General features: G+C 41.3%; 1 protein-coding gene across 2 annotated transcripts in view; it reads left to right on the plus strand.

The window, feature by feature from the left end:
- The window catches only part of LOC135464745 (homeobox protein Mohawk-like), a 180,814-nt gene that overhangs the window by 43,523 nt on the left and 119,738 nt on the right, over positions 1 to 17,553 (plus strand). Inside the window, exon 2 of one of the 2 annotated variants that reach the window (XM_064742276.1) lies at positions 8,537 to 8,620. The gene's annotated coding sequence lies outside the window, so the exon portion shown is untranslated. Of the gene's footprint in view, positions 1 to 8,450; positions 8,621 to 17,553 lie in introns of those variants that run through there. The other variant, XM_064742277.1, reaches the window with a different exon arrangement.

Here is a 17,553-nt window from a genome sequence, read left to right on the forward strand (position 1 = left end):
ATACCACACTCTTTTAGACCGGATTACATTGTTTATGTTTATACCTCACCCTTGAAAGCCAAAATGCCATAATTATGTGTTAATGTCACAGTACCACACTATTAAAACACAACACAATATGTTTATACCACTTTGTTTATTTCCACACTACCATGCATATACCTCACCCTTGAAAGCCAAAATGCCATAATTATGTGTTAATGTCACTGTACCACACTAATACAATACATCACAATATGTTTATACCACTTTGTTTAATTACACAATATCCTGAGTATACCACACCCTTGAAAGCCACAATATCGTATTTATGTTTATACCACACAGCGAAATACAACAATATCCTACTTATATTTTTATACCACATTTGTTTATATCAGACAGTATAAGCGATTGTTTTTAGTTTATTTCCTCAGAGTATGTCATGCGACATTTCTTACTTTACAAAACAGAAATATTCACCTTACCCATGTTTGAGCTGATCGGTAAGGCTTTTAAAACGTTGATATAAAAACTAATTTGCGCTGATATTATGTGTTTATTCACTTGTAGCCCTTTGGGCCACTTTTCTTCTTACGGGGCAAACAAACATCGCATTAGCAAATGCTTTCCTTTGTATACATTTCAAATTACAAACACGTTTGGCGAGAGAAAAGTTATTTGCTTTATAAATCGTTTATACTTTTAATACAGCCGACAGACACACATTTGTTCAAACGTTGGATTTTTTCTCGGTGGCTGTTTGAAGTCAATGTGCAGCGCACGTGCTAGGAAATGTTGCCCGTATGAAAGCCCCCTAGCGGCACATGTTGACAGCGAAGTTGTTTTGCATAACCTTTTGCTGAGCGCTGGATTTCCGCTGTACATAAGAAATGCCTTTCGCTCTGAGCGCAGTTGAGAACTATATGTTTATTTGCACCAGCCGTGAGCATTTTGTCTCTGTTTCTCCTAGATCATGGATTTCACTCATTTGCAAAGAAAGATATACCCTATCATATCTAAATAACTCAATTATCCAGGAAAATTTATTTTATTTTTCTTTACATGTCTCATCTTGAAGGCATTGCCGATTCCAGGCATTAATATGATCTCTGTAAAAAAGAGTGAAATAATGGGGCGCACAAAATCGTAATCGTGCATTTATTTGATTGGTGCTTTACGCAGTACCCAAGAATATTTCACTTACAAGACGGCGGCGAGAATTATGGTGGAAGGAAACCGGGTAGAGCCCTGGGGAAACCCTCGGCCATCCGCAGGTTGCTAAAAGACCTTCCCACGTACGGCCGGAGAGGAAGGCCTCATGAACTGGAATTGATTATGGTAATCCCATGTCGCAAAATGGTAATTCCACATAAACAGCAACTGTTTGCTACTTACAAAAACGACGACGCTGCAAAATGACAACATGTATATATCCCACGTCGTCAGCATGGTTTGAACTCACAGCTGTCGCTTCGGCGAGAGGCTCTGGACCTTCGATAAAGACTCTACCCACTCAGCCACTGAGGCCACCTCCCTCATGATGTCTTCTTTGTTTTTAAGCTTTCAGTTATTTGCATGTCTTACTGCCAATAGTCGTTTGACACAGCTTGCAAATTTTACAGTTGAAACTGCAAAATATAAGTCAGGCTGTCTGGACCAACAATGCCTTTTTCTGATTTGTAAATTCGGTTTGCATGCAGATGTTCTCATTGCTCTATACCTAGTCTCAATTGGCTCTATTGGCACATGGCCCTCATTACGTGAATTCTGTTTCACCGGGCCAAAACGAAACTGCTTTTGGAAAGGTGATTTGGGACCACATAATGGGGAGGCAAATCGCTCTTCAGCGCTGCCAGGGAAATGCCTTCATGCAAGCACATAGGACAAAGCCCATTTGAACAAATACAAGGCCGGGTAGAGTACCTTGGAAGTCTTTGGAATAACAGATCAACTAGTCAGATCACATATGTTTCCTGATTTCTACGATTTTTCTGACGTCTCTCTCGAGGTATAAATGTCTTCAAGATGTGGGCGATCTCCTTTGCCTATGGCCGGCAAAGGTTTTCTTTGTGGTTTCCATCGGCCGCCGGGTGTAATATATAATCAGTCTGTCAGTCAGTCATTATGCCAGTCAATCAGTCAGTCAATCGGTCAATCAGCCTACCATATTACCGGTTAATCAGTCAGTTGGCCAACCAGGCAGTCAGTCATCCAAATAACTAGTTATCCATTCAGCAAGTGAGTCAATCAGCCAGTCAGTCAGTCCATCTGCTAGTCACTCAGGCAGTCTATCAGTCAACCAGTGAGCCAACCAGTGAGTCTATGAGCCATAGATTAATTCCACCAATTCAAATTAAACAGTCAAGTAAACCAGTCATTGAAATAACAGTCAGCCAACCAGTTAGTCGGTCTGTTGTTCAGTCAGTCAGACAGTAGGCCAGCCAGTCAGTAAGTCAACTGAGCAGTCAGTCAGTCAGTGGGCCACTCAGTAAGTCAACTGACCAGCCAGTCAGTGGTCCACACAGTAAGTCAACTGACCAGCCAGTCAGTCAGTGAGCCACACATTAAGTCAACTAACCAGCCAGTCAGTGGTCCACTCAGTAAGTAAACTGACCAGCCAGTCAGTCGATGGGCCTCTCAGTAAGTCAACTGACCAGCCAGTCAGTCTGTGGGCCACTCAGTAAGTCAACTGACCAGCCAGTCTGTGTGCCACTCAGTAATTCAACTGACCAGCCAGTCAGTCTGTGGGCCACTCAGTAAGTCAACTGACCAGCCAGTCAGTGTGCCACTCAGTAAGTCAACTGACCAGCCAGTCAGTGTGCCACTCAGTAAGTCAACTGACCAGCCAGTCAGTTAGTGGGCCACTCAGTAAGTCAACTGACCAGCCAGTCTGTGTGCCACTCAGTAATTCAACTGACCAGCCAGTCAGTCTGTGGGCCACTCAGTAAGTCAACTGACCAGCCAGTCAGTGTGCCACTCAGTAAGTCAACTGACCAGCCAGTCAGTTTGCCACTCAGTAAGTCAACTAACCAGCCAGTCAGTTACTGGGCCACTCAGTAAGTCAACTGACCAGCCAGTCAGTCCGCGGGCCACTCAGTAAGTCATCTAACCAGCCAGTCGGTGTGCCGCTCAGTAAGTCAACTAACCAGCCAGTCAGTTAACGGGTCACTCAGTAAGTCAACTGACCAGCCAGTCAATGGGCCAGTCAATCAGTCAATTGATCACTCAGTCAGTCAGTCGAATGACCAGTCAATCAGTCAATTAGTAAGTCAATTAATCAGTAGTAAGCCAACCTAACTATAGGTTTCAGTGCAAGAACACGCTTAGAATCCTTCCAGGTTTTAACATGCTCATGATAGATTCCTGTGCGGTCATTCACTTAGAAATGAGTACCAAATAAGAGCGACCCACCCGTTTGAGAAGTCTGGCGTAAAAAGGCTCTTATTTATTGACTTAGGTTAAAACGTTTGCGCACGAGTCTGTGTATTACAGCTTATATCCTGCATATGTGTGTAAATGACACAGTCATCTGAACGCTACATAAATATAAATGTGGACTTGTTTTTGCGGAACAGGCGTAATGCATTATAGATATGAAAGAACGAACAGCTTCTGAGGACGATAAAAAAAGACAACCATAAAATGATCGTGGGCGTTTACAAACAATTCTCTTTTGCGGTAACCTCGTATTCTGAGGGAATTTAGCCTCATTGTCATGCGCCAAATGTTCACTCAGCACGAGATGTCAAGCTGCACGGTTTTATTCTTTCTCAGTCTCGAGCTGATTTGATGACGTCATCAGAAAGCTGTCGATGACGGGTAAGAGATATACGGATGACTTTTTCAATTATCATACTGTTGTCGCTGCTCTAGATTTACTTCATATACGGTTGGCCTTTATTATATAGTGGCCACAGTTTGGCGAACAAAACCTTAAGGCATTGCTACATTTGTCAGACAAAAACAGGTTTTGAAACGATCTTTTACCACGCTGCTGTCTTGTTATCTGAGATTGTATCTATGTAGGTGTGAGGTGACCTTAAAAGTGAGTCACTTTGAATCATTACGGCAAACTTGTGGAGCGCGTTCAAACCCTGTCTTGGGTTTTGTTTCTTCCTGCCACTCTTACTCTTCATTAGGCGACAATAAGCGTTCAACCAAGCCGTTGGCGCAGACAAACGTTCGTTGAAGACCAATAGTCTTCCACCAGTATGGTGTGTATATCTGTACGTCAGATGTGGGAAAGTTCGTGAATAGTTTGCCAAAGGCCAGAGGTTTAACCCAGGAGACTCCCGTTTTCTCCAGCCGTTAAACTGATCACCATGTTTTGCAGTGAGCATTAACACATGTCACGATGGTCCCACAAACAGTGGGAGCAGAGGAATCTAAAAATTCGATGTCCCAGGCCGGTTTTGAACCGCAGCTCGTGTGTCAAACACCATTAACCGCTAGACCACGGCTGGCTTCCCACCCCTCAAAAATGTACGACTTAATAGAAATGAAAACTTATATTCAAAACAATTTTTTAAAAAGTTTTTGGCGGAATAAAACTCATCTAAACGGTTGCATTCAATGGTAGGCTTAATTAGGAGAAAGTGAAGTGTAGCTGAGATTTTACATTGGTGTGTACAAATTTGGATGACTTTTACCTGTCTAATGTCTACTCGTGTGCAAAAACGAGGTCTCCCAACATTAGATACGATGTTTGTGACGAAGAAAAGGTTCTGACGGTTGCGAGACCTAATTTAACGAGCTGAGTGCACAATGCATAAACTATGATCCGTGACTCTTAAACTCATTCATTTCATGTGACGATGAATGAGCGAAAGATGTTTCTGGCGTATATGTGGTCATGTGTGCAAGAGTATGAAAATATTTATTTATTTATTTATTTTTTATTTCACAGTTGCTTAACGTCATAATCATCGATTTTTCACTAGCCCTCTGGCGGCAACAGAATCATTGAGAGCTAAATTTGAACACACAACCTCAATGAACTTTGCAGCCATTTGGGCCACACACTAATAAGAAGTCAAACGTTAAACGCCTGACATAAAGGGACACTCAGAAAATGAGGGAAGATAGACTCATGAACTTTATCCAATCAAAAATCTTCTAAAGATGGCCTTGGCATTTCCTTATTGGCTGTAAACTCTTGGTGGTGGTGGTAGTTTGTTTAATGGCGTTTCCATTCTAATGAATGATGCACGCCACGATCTATGCTGAAACCAAGTAGTGTGATGACATTAATGCATTATAACATGGAGATGGGAATGAACTATACTCTTAATTTTCTCCTGGCACATGGGAGCAGGAACCTTACTGTAGCTTCGAAGACTCTACCAGACTTCTTGCCAGGCCTTAAAACATTGTCTGGGCAGGGGTCTGTAATGCCAGCACAGAGTAGTTCCGCATAATAGCGATGTCTCTGGAGAGTATATTGTGGGCATCGGAACAACATATGCTCAATTGTTTCCTCAACCTGGCAATGATCACAAACACCCGCATCATGTAAATGAAATCTGTTTAAATAAGAATTCGTAGGAATGTGCCCGGTCCTCAATCTGTTGCGTAGGATTTCTGCTCGCTTGGAAGAAAGACTAACAAGGTGAGAATTAGAAACATTGTTATTAAAATTATAAAAATATCTCCCTTTAGTGGAGGTGTCCCATGTTGAGCAATATGTAAATGAGATAGCGCTTGTTTCGCTAACTTGTCCGCCCATTCATTACCTGCAATACTAGAATGGCCTGGGACCCACTCAAAACGGATTTCCACACCTTGGTAGAATAAACAGGTACATAAATGAAGTATATCAAAAATGATTGGAGAGCATTTCCTTGGCGTAAAATTCTGTAAAGCAAGTATCGCACTTAGAGAATCCGTGAAGATAACGGCTCTTGCTGACTTCAAATCTGCTAAAAAAATGCAACGCACACAGAAACCCAGTCAATTCAGCAGCAAAATATCGATACTGCATCTGTAAGTCTAAACCCCTTACTATGGTGGATTTCTGGGACACAAAATTTTTGTCAGTATCCGGGCACTTTGAGGCATCTTTTAAAACCTATAGATAGTGACTCCACGATCTGGCAATATAATCCCTAGAGAAAAGGAAGACAAACTCTGAGTTGTCTGACTTTTTCACTTCTCTGTGTAACGCTTGTGAAATATTCGGTAGACGTAACTTCCATGGAGGAAACGCAGGAATAAAATTGTACCAGATTTGAATGTCGGCGATCTGCATTGTGTCGTACATATATTTCGCTCGTACACTAAAAGGCTCTCTTTTTCTGCTTGTGCCTTCAAACAGAATATCATAATAGGATGGTCTGAAAATGTCACTTGCTAAATTCCCATGTGAAGCCATCAACTTCACTCCAAATTGCAGCGATTGAAACTGGCTTCGAACAAAAAGAGGCCATTCATTAAACAGATGTTGAAGTGCATTTAAGGGAGTTGTTTTAAGCGTACCTGTTGCAATAGGGAACGGCCTGTAAACTCTTATTATTAGACTGAAACATACATAGTCCATTCATTTGCAATTTGGTTCCTTGATTGGAGTTGTTATACTGGCTGAGTGACCTCGCAACGCAACGCAACCCAGTACAGTACAATACAACACCCGTACAGTACAATACAAGACCAGTACAGTACAATACAATAAGATACAAAATAATACGATACAATACAATATGATACGATACGAGGACACACCACAGTACAACGCCTTGCAGCGTTACGGACGTGGGCGAAGCCTTGCTAATCAAACAGTGTGATGGCGTGTCTATGGGTCGTGATGCTGTGGTTGTTCGGCACAGTATGGCCAGTGTGCCAATCTCAACGTAGGGTGGTACACAGCATATGGAAAACTAATGTAATCAGATTAGATTAGTCCTTTAAATGATGCTCTGAATACTTGGGGACTAAGTAATGCAAAAATAATGACGTAACTCGAAAACCGCGCGTTGTATCGAATTCATGGGTTTATTTGTGGATGGACCGGTCACATAACTAATTATCCAGGGTCTATCTTTTGGGTCGAATAATTAGCTGGTTGCCTTTTCTGTATACACTAGCTCCTTTAACAGATCCTTGCTGGCTACCAATGTTTCCCGATTAAACCGTTTCACACTGATTATCAGCAACGTGCGGGTGGTCGCGGGTTTCCCTCTGCCTCTGCCCGGTTTCCCCCCCACCATAATGCTGGCCGCCGTCGTATAGGTGAAATATTCTTGAGTATGGCGTAAAACACCAGTCAAATAAATAAATATCACACAGAATACTTTTTTTTAATTTTATTTTGTGTGTATGCTTTGGGTTTCACGTCGTTCTTAACAATGTTCCAGTCATATGACGACGAAGAGTCATTAGGTGTGTGTACATATATTGTGTCCAAGTCACCAAAGTGGTGCCGCCACTGATGTGTCATGCCGAAGACACCAGATGTGACACCCGACCCTGTCACATTATACTGACACTGGGCCAACCCGTCCTGTTTCCTTGCTCTCATTTCTCAGTGCTGAAAACTAAGCGTGACAGCAACAAGTACCATTTTAAAAGTCTTTGGTATGACCCAACCCGGGTTTGATCACAACTTCGAGGCGGACGTTCTAAACATTAGGCCACCGACTGGGTCAGTTTTTGTTCTTTGTTTTTTTTTTTTTGTTTTTTTTTTTGAAAATAAGTATACCAATCGCACAGTAGTTAAGAACTGTAGTCAGCAGTGTGAAATAGACTGTGTCTGCCCTACGCCCCACGTTAGTTTTAAGCTCAAAGGCCTTGTTGACAAAGACATAAGATTAGCCAAGACTATAATGCATGTGCGCTATTTCTGTACATTGTCTCAGTGCAGACTAAACTGAACATGGAAAAAGATGGTTACATGGGGAGAAAAAGTACCGACACCAGCACAATACGGAGGTTTAAATAGATCGACTAATTTGTTTTTCACCGCTGACAAAATTTCATAGTGTGGGTAAATAGAGTATTGAATTTAAACGCAAATTGAAAGGAGAGATTTATGCTGTGTTAGGAGACAGATGCGAGCTGGGCGCAGGTCAGGTAAAAAACATCTGGTTGCTTGTAACGTTGACTAACAATGTCAAAGTTCCGTTAGACAATATGTAGGTGTTAAATGCATGTGTAAACATGTGTTGTGGGTGTAGACTATCTCGTCCTCGTGGTAACTGTAGCGTTCTCTGGAGAAGCGTAAACACCGCATGCGGACAGAAGCGACTTGGTGTGATATGCAGGTGCGCTAGGCTAATACATTACAACTGCACTCTCTCGCCCGCTTCAGACGAATACAAGTTTATGGTAAAAAGAGCATATATCACCAGAGTTCCGGTATACCAGTTACGTCAGTACAGAAAAAAATTTCTTTTTAAATCGTCAGCTGTGGGTGAGAATGAAACAAAAATAAGGATATACGTGCATCTGTTTATATGATGTAGATAGATCAGTTCTTGGAAAATGCGTATTATTTCCAATATACAAACTGGAATACCTCCAATCTGTCGATACACTCACCTGATGTCTGTTACCATTACAGCTTGGGCTGCATGAACTGACTGCTGTCGTTGTAACGGAATTTTTTTTACCGAAGATTGACTGATCTGTGCATTTTGGAGGAAAGGTAAGTCTTTTCTGTATACATTATGTCGTGGATTTAAATTTTCATGACAATGAATTAACAATCAAAACATCCAAATTATGAATCTCCGTTGGCGTTAATTACATTGCATTTGATATATATTTGTTTTTGTTGTTTCAATCACTTATGTTATGACTCAACTTTGAAGAGAAAAAAAGTAAAAGTGTTATCAGGTGAACAGGAAAAAAACCTCTTGCTCACACAAGTAGTACAGTGTTGTGTTTATATGCTTAAAGTTGAAGAAATAGCAATAACAAGAAGAAGGTATTAATAGATTGAAATCAGGTGGACATAACCACGCTATAGGGCCTGCAGAGCAAATAGTTTCAGGTCACTGCATCCGCTGTATGTCTGCAGGATGTCGTTTATTGTTCTGACGGAGCAGTTCTCTTGTATGACGTAAACTCTGACCCACATTCTGCCACCCCCGGGATGTTTAGACGGACACATTGCGTGACTCGGGGTTATTGGACTCGAGTCGTTTGTTTTTTTTTACGTTGTATAAAACCAGTCATAGTTGAATGATTGTTGTAATGGTACGATGTAACTGTATATGTTAAGAGCGAAGAGGCAAAAAAATTCACCACATTTCCACTCTGCCCTGGTTAAGTCACCAGGGTGAGAATGTCACTGATAAAAAGTCTGATCTGTTGGCTGACGATAAAGAAGGCTTCCAGCAAACGGAATTAACAACGAGTTCTTCGGCTCGTATTCCCAATATAATTACTTCCAGACAAAGCTATTAAGGATAAGAGAATAAATGTCATTAGCACAAACCAGTGACATAACAGCAGGCCGGATCTGCATCCAAGTAAACTGCGCATGATCGTAATTTTCTTTAAAATATGTAAAAGGAAAATAATGTCATATTCGGCGTGTAATCTATACGTGTGTTACATATGACAGGAGCGAAGCAGCGCGTGTTTGAGCTACGACTAACGAATGACGTCATCAAGCAACGTGTGTTCGTGCTACGACTAACCCATGGCGTCACTATGCAACGCGTGTCCGTGTTACGAGTAACGCATGACGTTGCCGTTATTTGTGCAATTATGTCTCACTTGGCCAATGAATATAAACAGTCAAGATAACCATACAGTATATGACAATTTATTTTAATTGTTTGCATTCCCTAATTCCCTCGTTACCGTATTGCCATGACAACTGTATCACAAAGCCTTTTAAGCGGATGATCGCGTCTACATCTAAGTGTCTATGTGACAGTAAGATATGTCAATTCATATGTAATTTTGCCAAAGTATTCCACATTTGTCCTTGTATAGGTGCATGCATATACCTAATTTATTGTATATATAAACCTATACTAAAAAAATTAATCGGCTTATCTTAACAGAAAAGCAGTTGTCTGACTTTATTATAACGTAGAATGTTGTCATATTCAACATAATATCCTGTTTGTCTAATAGAACCTTTATGTTGAATTAATAGAAGGTGTGTGTTATATTTAACAGAATAAGCTGTTGCAATAACAGAGTACATTCTAGCATCACTGAGACAGCAGACTTAAAATTAACAGAATAATTTTTTGAGTGTATTGGTGTGTACTAATTAACTGTTCAACCATATAGATATGCCTTCGATTTATTTGATTTATGTATTTATTTGACTGGTGTTTTACGCCGTACACAAGAATATTTCACTGATACGACGGCGGCCAGCATTATGGTGGAGGAAACCGGGCAAAGCCCGGGGGAAACCCACGATTATCCGCAGGTTGCTGCCGACCATCCCACTTACGGCCGGAGAGGAAGCCAGCATGAGCTGGACTTGAACTCACAACGACAGTGTTGGCGAGAGGCTCCTGAGTCATTACGCTGTTTTTACCTTTAACGACAAGAGAGTTCGAACTAGAAACTCTCCTAAATGCTTGGTATTACTTTCGGCCCAGTTGTACGTTGTCACTTTCAGCTCTTATACTCGAACAGGGCTTCCTCACACCATATCATGCAGTAATCTCCGTGGAATAAGTGAAATATTCTGTACGGTGTAAAACACCAATCACATAAATAAAACAAATATGCTCGAACAGAGACGCGAGTTCAATCCCGTCCTCGGGCGGGTAGTTTGTACATTCCCCCGTTATTACTGTTTTTGTAGCCTTGGTGACAATAAGCCATCGGCGACGTTCGTGTGGCTGCTTGTGCGATCTAACCACTTCTTTAAGCCTGGTCTTAAGAAACAATCCGAACACTCGAAGAGTATTTATGATAGTCTGACGTCACAGTGGAATTTCCCCCTTGTATAAGACTCTATGTTCAGTTTATGAAGAGTACAGCGATGTCATCGTGGCCCGGAAATGTATGAACGGCTCATGGCAGCGTGGCCAATTCAAATTAGAGAGAAAAAAATAACAACAAAATAAAGACAAGAACAAAAAATAGAAAAACAATAACACCAAAGAAAAAAAGTAGCGGATTTGGACTTGCTGTTTCAAATTATAAAATCTGCAGATGTCAGAATGCGTACGTCAGCATTTTCAAAGTCATAAATTAAGCCGGAAGCAATTGTTCTCTAGGACAATCAGCCCAGACTGTATTTGTACTGACACTGGCGTGGCTTGTCTTGTTCGTTAAACTCAGAGGCAGCTTCTGTGTGCTTAGTTACAAGTGCATGTAGGCCAGTTCACTTACATAACGGGAACGTATATGACTAACCGACCGAGGCTTGTGTTCCGTTGAGTCACGTGTTGCCATGCTGGCTCGATAGTTGACATCATCCGATACGATGACATGTTCACTCTAAAAAATACACTGCACTGTCTCATGCACATCAACCAATAGAATGCATGATGTCAGTATGCACCTGCTGAAAGAGCAGAATGATTTTGCGGGTGATGATTCAGATGAAAAATAAAGGCAACTACCTTATCTCCTTTTATAATATTATTGAATTCTGTACATACGGACTGTGCGGGTTTACAACTGAACGAAGCATATGTTCCCCATTTTCTCGCTCCCATCCACAATTTTGAAGAGAAACTTCTGTTGTCTTTGACACATGACTCGCTGTTAGCTTTAGTTTATTTATTTGATTGGTGTTTTACGCCGTGCTTAAGCATATTTCACTTATACGATGGCGGCCAACATTATGGTAGGGGGAAACCCGGCAGAGCGCGGCGGGAACCCACGACTGTCAACTTTAGTAAGAAAAATTCAAAAGGAACCTGTAGTTTCGGTTAATATGTAGTTCTTTATTTCATTGGTATGTGACGCCGTACTGTGTGGGATATTTTATAAACACGACCTGGTCAGTATTATCGAATAAACCAGGGCAGAGCACGAAGGTAACGACTGTTCCGACAGCTGACGTAAAATCGCAGTCGAATAAACGGGGGCTAAATTCGTGCGCGGGATTTCATTATGCATCACTGTTCCGATCAGAAGTATCGAATGTGACGCTATAGCTCCAAAGCTGCCAGCGAGGACTTACATATGGTAAAAACGTGTCATCAGCCCAAATAGTTGTTGATTATCTCCGAGGTCAGATGTTATTACGCGTATTAGGCGGACCTCAACGTCCACGTGTGCACAGTGTGCAGTCTGCGCATGCGCATTGTCGCATTTGTTATGCCAGTGATTATCTAACTAGCTCTTCAGTTTCACCTTTGTTGATGCCATTTTAGTCACGCCCTGAGTTAATAGTGGCTAACGTTAATTATGTTTTACGTAAACGCTGAACTTTGTGCGAGTAATTGACTACATATTTACTTTATCGACAGCATGTGAGCCACCTCATCAGGTACTGAAATGTGGTATATGCTGGCTACACAACGATGGGTGCAATGTATGTGGCGGAATCCATGAATAACTATCTCTGTCAAACAAATACATTTCTTGGCTGCTGTTTGTAAGTAAGGATAACATTATTTTGGTGAATTTAAGGAAACATACCTTGAATAAAGTTTAAATGAAAAATTGATTAAAACTTTCCAAAGTCCTCTATTACTTAACGCAATGGTTTGGTAGTGGAGTGCCTTTTCTCGCCGTAATGGCGGTAAGGGTCCAAGCTGGACAAACCATTGTTCTCTACGCAGATTTGCCTCAAATTGCTTTAGGCGGCAAAACTTCCCTTCTGACTGACACCATCGTGGGCCGTAGTCTTCACGTCACACTTATTCTTATAGACAGACGCAATCGCACACAATTCCATTCCATATATGCAAATCCAAACCTTAGATCTAGATAATTTGACGATGATTATTTGCTTTCCAAATGATGAAGGCTGAGCACAGAGGCGAGTTCATCACAGAATGCTGTTCTGTGGTATGCGGAGGAATTTTGGAGGGAATTTGTATCTTACGCCAGAGTGCCTGTTTTATGGGTTTTAGAAGACTTTACCTGATGTAACCAAATGCTTACTTGCGGTTTTATGGTTTGTCTCTTATATTCGCTTCTCAGGACATAATGGGCACTGCCTATTATTTATTCAAGGGGTAGTGTGCTACTATGAATATGATCATTCCTGTATGCTATAAATACATTCTTATGTCACATCCGGTTTATCTCATTGCCCACACCCCCTACATAATCGCATTCGGTTCTTAGTCTTTTTATTTTTTTTTCTTTTGTTTTCACATTTTGTGAATTGTATTTCTTGCAAAGTGCTTGCTTTTAACTGAGTCGGTTAAAATTTATCGTTTATATCAGACGGCACGTGTGTCATTTGTCACGTGATTTGTCACGTGCGTCACCTGTGTCATCCCGAGTCGTACATTTTCCAGTGTCTTTAGTTTCACGTGGCAGCTAAAAATATACGACCTTTTAAAACAAGACAGCGCGTACTCAGCTATAAAGCCATCAGTTTGATGAATGCCTATGCTTTTCTCACAGCCAGACAGACACGCAATGGTTTATTTAACGCTACGACGCCATTGTCTGAGATATGGGCTCATAAGAAACTTACACCGTCGTATATACGGTTGGCCGTAGTCACCACGTCACACTTATTCTTATAGACAGACACATTCGACAAGTTTCGACATTCGACAAATTCATAACAGACCTAGGCTGTGGCCTGGTAATTAGATATGTTTGCTTTTCAGTTTAGATTTATTTATTTATTTATTTATTTATTTGATTGGTATTTTACGCTGTACTCAAGGATATTTCACTTATACAACGGCGGCCAGCATTATGGTGGGAGGAAACCGGGCAGAGCCCGGGGTTAACCCACGACCATCCGCAGGTTGTTGGCAGACCTTTCCACTTACGGCCGGAGAGGAAGCCAGCATGAGCTGGACTTGAACTCACAGCGACCGCATTTGTTTCAGTTTAGAAGACATACAAGTTGTGGGGTTAAACCCAGTATTGGGTAGGGAAATTCCCCATTCTCGGTGCTCCTGAGGCAACAAGCGGTTGAGGGTGCATGACGGATCAACAACACTCGTGTGCCTCTTGTTTAAGTTTTCTGACTGTTTTTGAAGACCGTGCGTCTCAAATAGGCAAGTTCGTTGATATTCAGGCAACTTGCCACAGATCGACTGTTTACGCCGGACACTAAGAGTTCTTTCACCCATGGACCACCGTTGCACAAATAAGAATTTCTCGAGTACTGCGTCAAGCGCAAGTGAATTAAATAAACAAGCAATAAATGCACAAAAACGGACCACAGTGGTGACAGCGTGACAAAATCTAAAAACGACCTAACCTGTCACATTTAATGACAAACTGACTTAAAACTGTATCGAAACGCAAATCGAGCTTCATAATTTTTGCCTGCGTTTATCCCGAAAAAAAAAACAGTTAGGCCTTTAAACTTGGAGTTGCACTCAGGATTATTTTTTCTTCAATCCACCCATGAAGCTCGTTGGACCCCGCCTCTGGTCATACCAAGGACTTTAAATATGCAATGTACTTAATGCTGGCTCGATTGGATGTTAGTGCAATGAAACACTACTGGTTGCCCCGTGTCAGTATAATGTGACTAGGTGGGGTATCATGTCTGGTGTCTTCGACATGACACTTCAGTGGCGCAGCACTTTGGAGGCATGGATTCGCCCTACCACAAGAAGACACAGTCCATGTACACACACCTACTGACTCCTCGTCGTCATATGTCTGCAAAATTGTTGAGTTCGACGTAAAGTCCCAAGCATGCAGACGTAATACATGCTTACATACATATTTTCGTAAACTGATTGAAAACTGCATCAGCAAGCAAATAAAGACATTCAAATATTATGTCTTGGATGGTCGTGGGTTTCTCCCAGGCTCCGCGCGGTTTCCGCCCACCATATTTCTGACCGCCGTCGTAAAAGTGAAATATTCTTGAGCACTGCGTACAACACCAATCAAATAAATAAAGAAATGTCTCATGTGTAAAAAAATGTATGTGATGTATGTAAATGATGATAAAATGTATCTGATAGGTAATATAAGTGAACTCATACAAATCGTTAATTTCTGTGAAGTCTGCTAAATAAAATAAAATTTGAAGAGACAAAGTTTCTTCATTGCTAGAGCTGCAATATTGGAGGAGGTATATGATTATATTTTCTAAATTCCTTACATTTGGTTTTGATTTGTTTTTGCCATAGTTTACCTGCATTTTTAGCGCTGAGTTAATCCAAGTGATATAGCAATATGGCTTAAGTTAACCATACTATAATTGCCGTGTCCGGTTATAGAACAATCAGCGCCATCTGGTGACTGGGTCAAGCATATTGAGCTTGGTGAACCTAAACATCTTTGTGTCTGCATAGTCTACACGCCCAGCCCAGACTGAAGCAGTTTTGAAGAGCCTTGTCTCCATGGCTAGCTCTCCTTGCGGACTTCCTTCCACTTTACAAGAGAGGAAAACGACAGATGGCGACATATTATGTGAGGCTACAAAAACACGCCAGTTTCATAAGACCTGTGGGTCACTATGCTTAAAACAACAATAAGCTTATTGTTTTCAACGGTTTTAAATTAATTTTATTTATTTCAAATGCTCGTTACTTTTTCTCCAAGCAATCTTAATCTCAGATTCTGGAGGTTTTCAGACAGACCACGCATTCTTGCATCTAAAAAGTTATTACATCAACGAACCTTTTTTTTACATTCGGAAATACGACAGGCCTCATAGTGTTGCACCTAAAATCTGATTGCGTTTATACGAATGTTTTTTTTTTTTATATTTGGAATGTCTGCTTGTGAAAAAAATTGTTTGAACAGTTAAAATTTAATTCATCATGTGTCTAAACTGCAAGAAAATCAGATGTTGCTTTTTGTCACCTGTCAGAGATTACTGGTTACAGGCGGTGTTGTAACAAAACGTCTGTCATTCACCAAACACAGCTGTCCTCGCACGAAGGATTTTGTCTCTCGCCCTTATTTCATAAACAGACATCATGCGTACACAGGTGTTAGCGTTTTTCTTATTGATATTACTTGTTTAACCGCCATAAGCTCTACAATTTTTAACTCACACGATAGCAGTGTATATGGCTGGATAAAACCGGAGTGCCATTTACCTTTGGCAAGCTGTTGACACACTTTCCCACACTCACGTCATATTGGCGGAATGCCCTTGGTCTTCAACTAAGACAGCCATTTGGGCCACGTCGACAGCTGCATGATTGTCACCAAAACCCCATAAACAGTGAGTGTGGGGTGGAGGGGTGGTATCTATAAATTACCTTAACAATGCCGGCGTTGAATCCGTGCATCGTACAACAACAGTTGACACTCGCACACCTCACACCTTATCAGTGTCTCACACTTCAACCAAGGTGTTCAGCACACATATTCATGTGATATAAATCCAGCAATGAAAATCTACTCCAAATCACTGAAGCATGTGCCAGCATTGACCTACATGTTTCGGATCTTTTACATTCGGGTTAGATACGCTAGCCATGTCACGAATACGCTGGGGGAAAAAACATAAAGTATGCTCAGAATTCATATCTTTCTCTACTGTTTTTACACAGGCTTAGAAATCGTCTTAATTTATGTTGCATGGTGTTTAGTAACGTATTTCGATTCCGTGTACCAAGGTCTACATCTGCTGTACACAATTTTTTTCTTTTCACTTTTATAACACATCTGTGTCAAAGAAGGTGAGAATCAGCGAGATTTCGTGACATACAAAACTGACCTGCAGTTGGCGTGATGTTGGCACCGGAAACCGCTAACACTATAGTGGGCTCTCAAATTTCTGCCAGTCTGATTGGGCCATGCACCTGTCTGCGGTTTAGTTGCCACATCTGCTCTAAATCTGACTCCGTAATGACTTATGTGTGAGCCTCGTAACTTGCTCTGTAGACCGTAACAGCTCATGGCTCTTTTTGCTTATGCCATGACGTTGCGGTAAGTGTGTGTGACGTTGCTTTTTTGTGAGCTAATATGTGTCTTAATGCACCGGTAAATCCCCCATCTTGTTTATAGGTGTCATAAGCCAATAAATAAACCAATAAATAAATAAATAATGAATAAACAAATTATTAAATAAATACATATACCCAGGTCACGTGTAAAGAGGCGAGCTAACTTCTACATGGCGACTTGTATTATTGAAATCGTATAAGTCACTATTTCCGACCATAATACCCAGGTGATTTGCATCAGTCTGTTTTGGCTCAATGCCAGTTTTCGGTGCAGACGTATGACTCATGGCGCATTAATCTCACATTGCAGACCGAATACTGCCTGAAACACCCTGAACTCTTTTATCACAGAAGATTGTCTGATCACACAGCAATATTCAGCTTGTTGTCCGTTTTAATGTGTGACCATAGCTTATCACTGATTCCTAAGCTTAGTAACTGCTTGTTATCTCTGCTCCCATTGGACAGTTGTAACCAAGAGCTCAGACTGAGTGAGTGACAAAACTACAAATTAGGCAGTCCGCCCGACCAGACATACGAGTTTCTACACCGAATTGTAAACTCGCGTAACGCAGAGATCTCGCGG

Source organism: Liolophura sinensis, chromosome 4 (genome assembly GCF_032854445.1).
Source record: "Liolophura sinensis isolate JHLJ2023 chromosome 4, CUHK_Ljap_v2, whole genome shotgun sequence".
In the NCBI taxonomy this organism is placed as follows: domain Eukaryota; kingdom Metazoa; phylum Mollusca; class Polyplacophora; order Chitonida; family Chitonidae; genus Liolophura; species Liolophura sinensis.